At 51.1% G+C, this 6,385-nt stretch overlaps 1 long non-coding RNA gene across 1 annotated transcript in view; it reads right to left on the minus strand.

Annotated features, from left to right (window-relative positions):
• LOC150008182 (uncharacterized) overlaps positions 1-2,474 on the minus strand; it is a 46,132-nt gene extending 43,658 nt beyond the window's left edge. The window contains exon 1 of the long non-coding RNA XR_016511281.1: positions 2,281-2,474. This is a non-coding gene — a long non-coding RNA (uncharacterized LOC150008182). The remainder of the gene's footprint in view (positions 1-2,280) is intronic.
• Between the last annotated feature and the right edge of the window lie 3,911 nt (positions 2,475-6,385).

The following is a 6,385-nucleotide window of genomic DNA, read 5'->3' on the forward strand; positions in this document are numbered from 1 at the left end:
AAGCGTCCAGGCCCCCGGGCTAGAAGGCCATCCCCGCCCCGTTACCACTGCACAGCCTGCTGGTTGGTCAATGGCCTTGCCTATCAACTCTCCACAACCAATCACCACCCAAGTTGGAAAAACCTTCTTTTGGGCATTCAACAAATACAGGTTCACTGAACAAGTACTTCAGGGTTCCTACACTGTTCAAGGCACCAGCCATCCAAAAGTGGACCTGATATTTTCATTTGAGTGGAGTAAAAATATATAGTGATTCAGCTGATAAGTGCTATACAGAATCCAAAGAGGATCTTATAATAGAAAATAACAGGGGGCCTGCTTTAGAGGTGACATTGAGGCAGGACTTAATAGACCGTGCCAACACATGAGCGTCCTGGCAAACCCGGAGGCAGGAAGGGGCTTGGACGGAGCTGCCGCTTTGCACAGCTCTGGCCGATGCCGCTCCCGTCAGTTCTCCGTGGCAAGCGAGCAGAACCCCTGGAACTGTGCAAATGGTGGCCGTGAGCTTAGTGGGTTCTGGTGGCAGGACAAACACACCGAAGAGAGGAAATGCCACCGCCCTGGGTCAGGGGAGGACAGCCTGCCTCCCCCTCAGATGACACGCCCTGTAGGTGGCCTGCGACTGATAGGAGGTGGCCTTGTGTGGTGTTTTAGACCCCCAACCAAACCCTGATGCTCTTAACACTCTTCGGAGTGACCGCCGGCCCGGGCTCCCAGCAGACGGGACTCATGCCCCTCCTTCCCGCCGCTCGCCCGCTGCCCGCTGCCCGCACTGAGACTCGTGGAGACTGCTGCCCAGTGGGGGCTCCAGGGTCAGCGTCCTGCCACGGCAAGGCCAAGGCCCGCCCGCTGAGCTTTCTCTCGGCCAAATTCTGGCACGAAGTTAGGGCATGGAGAGGGAATACAAACAAGGACTGTAAAACACCTGCTTGCTTCCCTTCCCTTTTCAGAGACTACTCCGCGAAGTGTTTTCCCTGGATGACTAACTGGGTAAGATGCGCCTCAAAAAAAGAAAGATGGGGGTGGTTTTCTGATCACATAAGTTTGGGAAACATTGAGTTAAATAAGATCAATGTTTTTAAATTAGTAAGGTAAGTGTAGAACTTATCAGTCCAGGAAGGGCACAGCGTGCAGAATTCCCGAAGTGGATGGTCCCCATGAAACCATCTGTGCTTTTATTTTCTTTCTCATGACAGCAGTTGACTGTCCCTGGAAACTCTCTTGGGCCGCATTGCCTCCTCATTTAAGCATTGGGGTGAGGGAGATGGAGCTAGAGAATAGTAAGAGGCAGAAACTACTGGGCAGCTCCCACAGGAAGGATACCTCCTGCAAAGCACACACACACACACACACACACACACACACACAACATGGGGGTGCTGTGGTTTCTTGCTCAGCATGATTAACCAGTGGTCAACTTGGGAAATTTAATTTCCAAAGGGAGAATGTAGACTGAATTTCTCCAGAGAAAGGGACAATGTGTTGAAAGCTGGGAAATTCTTAGCCATTGGAAAGGGTGCTTTAGCCACACTTCCTGGGAGCCCTCGCCAGGCTCGGCTGGCTTGGAGCAGCGGGGGCTTTGGCTGGTCCGCAGTCCTAAGGAACCGCGTGCCCCTCCCCGGGTCCCCAGAGGCAAGGCTGCCTTCCCCGGCTGCTAGCTCTGATCCCCTGCCTTGCCCCAGGCATGGTGTTGGAGCACTGAGTCTGGAGCCCAGACACAGTGACTGACAGTCTCTCATGGCCCAGGCCCAGGAGATCATCTGAGGCTGGTTTTCTTCAGCATGGCCTGTGCTGAGTGAAGTAGATGTTTAAAAGAACTTTAAAAAGAATCAACGCACTCCCAAGGTGAAGGTGGAAAAATCAGAATTTCTGAGCTAAGTTTCAGAAGCAGAACCCCCCACCCCCACCCTTCACACGCAGGGTCCTGCTTTAGCCACAGGAGATTTGGTGGGTGACTCAGAGTGACAGGGAGAAGGGAGCCTAAGGCCTCACACTGCCCACTTTGGCCTCTCAAAACAGCGGTGGCGGGGGAGGGGGACACAGGCGGCAGTCACGGGCTGGGGCCTCCCTTCCATCAGGTAAGGAAACGTCTGAGCCCAGACTGTCTTCTCAGGACATGGCTTTGTTAACAGAAGTGTTACTGTGATCCCACGCAATGGTTAACTTGACTGTGTCTCATCCCACAACATCCTGAATGAAATCAAACCCTAATGCTGCCAAAGCCGGCCCCGAGAGTAACCAGATAGTGGGGGAAACCAAGGGAAAGCACCAGTTACTCACATGTGACCGCTAAGGCATTGCCACATCCCGCCCGTGGCAGGTGAGGGGACCGATGACACCAGCAGGGTGGAGGCCGTGGGGTGACAGGTGCAGTGGGAGTGCTGGGCCGCCTCGGCGCGCAGCAGGAGGGAAGAGAAGCTCAGCGGAAAAGGGACAGTGACAGAGGAGGGGAGCCAGACCATCCGGACCTCAGATCAACACGCACTGTTTCTCACTGTAGCTCTGGCTCATGCAAAATGGGGGACGTGTGATCTTTGAGGCAGACTGGCACGAAAATGATTACTCATTGTTTATCTGACGTTCAGCTGCACAGCCTGCATTTTAATCTGCTAAGTCTGGCAAGAGAAAGTGACATTTGAGCGGGGCCTTGAGTATGAGCAGGAATCTGTCAGGTGGACGGGGATGAGGGACAGACATTCCAGGCGGAAGGAACAGTGAGACCCCAAAAGACGGACGGGCCCTGTGTGGTCCAGGAGCTGCGGGCGGGGGGAAGGAGGTTCAGGCACTGCAGACACTTCCTTAGGGGCCACGGGATTTTTAGCAGTCCAAAAAAATGTTCTAATTTTAATATTTTTACAATCAGAAAAAGATTAAATTAACAAGAATGAATATATAGTAGCAAATCCAGCCTGGATTATATTCCTCTCTAGATAACCACGCAGTCGTATAAGTTTTAATGCGTTTTCATAAAGAAAGGACCCAGCGAGGTCATCAGGCAGCCTGGGGAAATGCCAGCACACTCCCTGGTCTCTGGTTGCAGTCCCCTTTTGGCCTTCCCTTTCTCATTCCATCACTAAAGCCAACCTCCCCTAAAACAACGAAACAGAACAAAACCTTATGCCCACTCTGCACAATAGTCATTTGAGATATTTGCTTTACTTCCGTCGTAGTGAAACACACTTAAGGGCAGGCTGTTTTCCTTCCAAGACAACTCACAGACACTGAGAAAGGACACCATGGGCCAGGTGACCACCACTCTGCCAGCCCACGGCAGAACTGGCGGAGTGAAGGAGAGCTAACCCTTTGCTGTTTGAGCCACTGAGGTCTGAAGGCTGTTTGTTACTGCAGCAAATCTTAGCTTATTCTTATAGATACAAGGTTTTATTCTGATGAGGCCTGTCACGGCCATGAGGAAGAGCAGTCCACATCAGGCGGGAGAGTATCAAGCATAAAGGTTCAAAGGGACGGGGGTGGGGGACGGTGCTAGCAAATAAAATGGAAGAGGCAACCGCCAGTCCAGCCATGACAAGTCAGGTCAAGACTTTGGGGCCATGGTAGGGATTTGAGATTTTATTCTGAATCAGGCAGAAAGCCACCAGAGGTTTTAAGAAGAGGCGTGACAGGATCTGACTTGTGGTTTTAAAGGATTGTTTCAGATTCGTTGTTGAGTACAGACTATATAGGGGCAGAAGGAGAAGCAGGGAGACCAGCCAGGCCACCATCATGATCCACGTTGAGAGAGGACTGTGGCCTGGATTAGAGACAGCCATGGCAGGGTGCGCTTCAGAGCTGGGTGTGAGGAGCGACAGAGAGCGGGAGGAGAGACGGGGAGGTCAGAATGACACCGAGTCTGGAGCCAGAGCAGGGACACCTCTGAAAGGTCAGACTGTCCATGTCTCATGTGGGGAGGGTCGGTTCTCATCCTGGACCTTCTCTGCAGGGAAGGTCACTGAGTGGGAAGAGAGATGCCGCGTCCTGACCTCCTAGCTCCAGCAGAGGCAGGAGCCAGTGCGGGGGCAGGGAGCCGAGGGAGCCTGCTGGCCCAGGGTCTGGCATGCCCTTAAGAGTGTGCATGCCAGGCCGCTTGGCTCACGGTCAGGATGAATCTGTGCTGCTCCCTCTGACAATGTTTAGCGTGAAATAAAAAGTATGGCTTTCAAATGATACCACGAGGGAGATTCTTGAGCAAATATGGCCAAAACGTCCCTGTAGAATGTTCATGGAGGCTGGATTCCATCCACCTCCAGCCTTCCTTCGAGGGGCGCGCAGACGATGGCATAGGCCCGCCCTCCCCCCTTCCCCTCCGCTCTGCCCACTGCTGCCAAAGTCGTCTTCCTCCACCCTTCTGTCCTGCTCAAAGCCCTTCTCGCCTTCCTGAGCCCGTCAGACCCCCTCCTGCTGCCCATCACAGCCTCCACAATTGTTTCCAACGAGTCTTTTCTCTAGTTCTGTTTTTGTCCCCCAAATCTTTTGTACGCTAACCTCTGCCCTCAGTCACTAAACCAATAGACCCTCAAAATACACATGGGGCTTTTTATACTACCACAGCTGGTCCCTTGTCCACGCCTTTCTCTCTGCCAGGCATAATGCCCCTCGTCTCATGAATGCTCCACATCCTCCCCAGTGACACTCATCACTCACTTCATGGCCGTTCTACTGCCACACTCTTCCTGTGCGGATCAGACTGAGGCCTGGGCCCCTTTCTCGTGGGTAACTATGCACAGTCTTAGGTTTTCCGCTAGGGGAGGGGCCCTTGTGTGCAGAGGCCATGTCTGGCTCCTTGGAGTCCTGAAGAGCCCTGAGTATGTGCCTTCACTTGTAGCTGGCACTCAAGAGGATCTGCATTTGTCAGGACCTTGGGTTGCAAGTAACAGAAGCTCAACTTAAGCTGCCTTAAGCAATGCAAGAATTGATTAGCTCATGCAACTGAAAAACCCTGGGGCAGGCTGGCTTCAGAAAAAGCTAATCCAGGTGATGGACTGACATCGTGAGGAATAGCAGCCCCCCCCCACACACACACACCCCCGTCTCACTGTCTTTCACTGTGCTGGCCCCATTCTGAGGCTGCCTTTCCCCACGGGGTGGCACAGATGTCCAGTGGATGCTACAGCCTTAGAACCCACTCTCTTAGACACTCAGTAGAAAGAGTGAGTTGCCTATTTGATAAATTCCACCAAGGGTCTTGCAGGAGATCCTGATTGGCCAACTAGAGCCAGATGCCAGTTTGTCAACCAATCACTATGGTCTAGAGCATGTGCCCACCTCTGGTACCAGCAGGTGGACCAACCCCATTGATCCGCATGGAGTAAGAACACAGGAGGTGAGATTCTGCAAAGGAAATTTGGATGTTGGGACCTAAAGAAAGGATAAGGGATCCTGGGCAGGAAAAAACAACAGATGTCCTCGACAGAGTCATTTTCTGTGATCCCTTTCCAGCAAAACAATTTGGTGCCTCTTTTTTTCAGGTTGACTTTGACAGCCATCTGCTCAAAGAAATTAATGTTCCCTTCTTGGTTTACTCATCTGGCCATAGCAGCCAGTTTACATAACAATTCAAATGGAACAGCAGGGAGCAGGGAGCCTCAGTTAGGGCCAAACTGGAAGAAATATGAGGACTGGCACTTCAATTGTTTTGGAAAAAAAGAAAGGAAATATTAGCCCTGCCTGGGTGGCTCAGTTGGTTGGAGGGTCATCCCATATCCCAAAAGGTTGTGGGTTCATCCCCTCATTGGGAGGCAACTGATCAATGTTTCCCTCTCACATTGATATTTCTCTCATTTTCTTCCCCTCCCCTTTCTCTCTTTGGGTGAGGATTTAAAATATATATATATTGGTAGGATAGATAGATGAATAAATGAACAAATAGAGGAGTGTTTTGTTTATTTCATTGTCCCACCTATTAGAGTAAACTCCTGTTATAATGGACTGCATTAGAAAGAAGCTCAGTTAATAGAAAACTGCACTGCAGTGGTTTCAATAGAGGCTTAAGTATCTCACACATCTGAGCATTTTTGAATACTCGTATGTGCCTGACGTGTGACACAGGAATAATTTTTGCAGGGAGATCTGCTACTGGATGTTAAAATTAATAGGCAGATGTTTGAGGAGAAAGGAATATTTTCATAATCTCAATGTATCTCCCCTAAGATACTTATTGATTATGAAGGAAAAACTAGTAACTTTACAGTAGAGAAATGCAGCTCTGCAGAAGATAACCCACAAGGCACCCCAGCCTCTGCCATGTCCACGAGGGCTGACAGACCACTGCTGGCAGTGCCCCCCTGCGATTGGGCACAAACTGACTCCTTTCAGCCTCACGAAACACACTGCCTTGTGTATTCCCCATGGTTGGAGTCTCTCCTTACAACTGTCTTATTTCTCCCCA

Source organism: Furipterus horrens, unplaced genomic scaffold (assembly GCF_987537825.1).
Source record: "Furipterus horrens unplaced genomic scaffold, mFurHor1.1.pri manual_scaffold_5, whole genome shotgun sequence".
Classification (NCBI taxonomy): domain Eukaryota; kingdom Metazoa; phylum Chordata; class Mammalia; order Chiroptera; family Furipteridae; genus Furipterus; species Furipterus horrens.